Below are 308 nucleotides of genomic sequence, written 5' to 3'. Positions count from 1 at the left end.
GTATTTTTGGCTATTGCTACAAATATACCCCAGCGACTTAAGACTGGTTTTGTGGTCCAGGGTCACATATTAAAATGTAAGATTTTATATAGTAATGTTTTAGGAATTTTAATGCTATATATTATGTTCTCTCTTTTTTGTAACATGAATATATGTTATTAAAGGAACACTCCACTATTTTTGAAAATAGGCTCATTTTCCAACTAGAGTTAAACAGTTTAGTTTTACCGTTTTCAAATCCATTCAGTCGATCTCCGGGTCTGGCGGAAGACCTTTTAGCTGTAGCTTAGCATAGATCATTGAATCGG

At 33.4% G+C, this 308-nt stretch overlaps 1 protein-coding gene across 2 annotated transcripts in view; it reads left to right on the top strand.

The window, feature by feature from the left end:
- LOC107687501 (LETM1 domain-containing protein LETM2, mitochondrial-like) overlaps nt 1-308 on the top strand; it is a 15011-nt gene that overhangs the window by 11185 nt on the left and 3518 nt on the right. The gene's annotated exons all lie outside the window — the stretch shown is intronic.

The sequence above is a fragment of the Sinocyclocheilus anshuiensis genome, unplaced genomic scaffold (assembly GCF_001515605.1).
Source record: "Sinocyclocheilus anshuiensis isolate Anshui unplaced genomic scaffold, SAMN03320099.WGS_v1.1 scaffold205, whole genome shotgun sequence".
In the NCBI taxonomy this organism is placed as follows: domain Eukaryota; kingdom Metazoa; phylum Chordata; class Actinopteri; order Cypriniformes; family Cyprinidae; genus Sinocyclocheilus; species Sinocyclocheilus anshuiensis.
The sequence above is the reverse complement of the archived record's forward strand: the minus strand, read 5'-3'. Positions and strand labels throughout refer to the sequence as shown.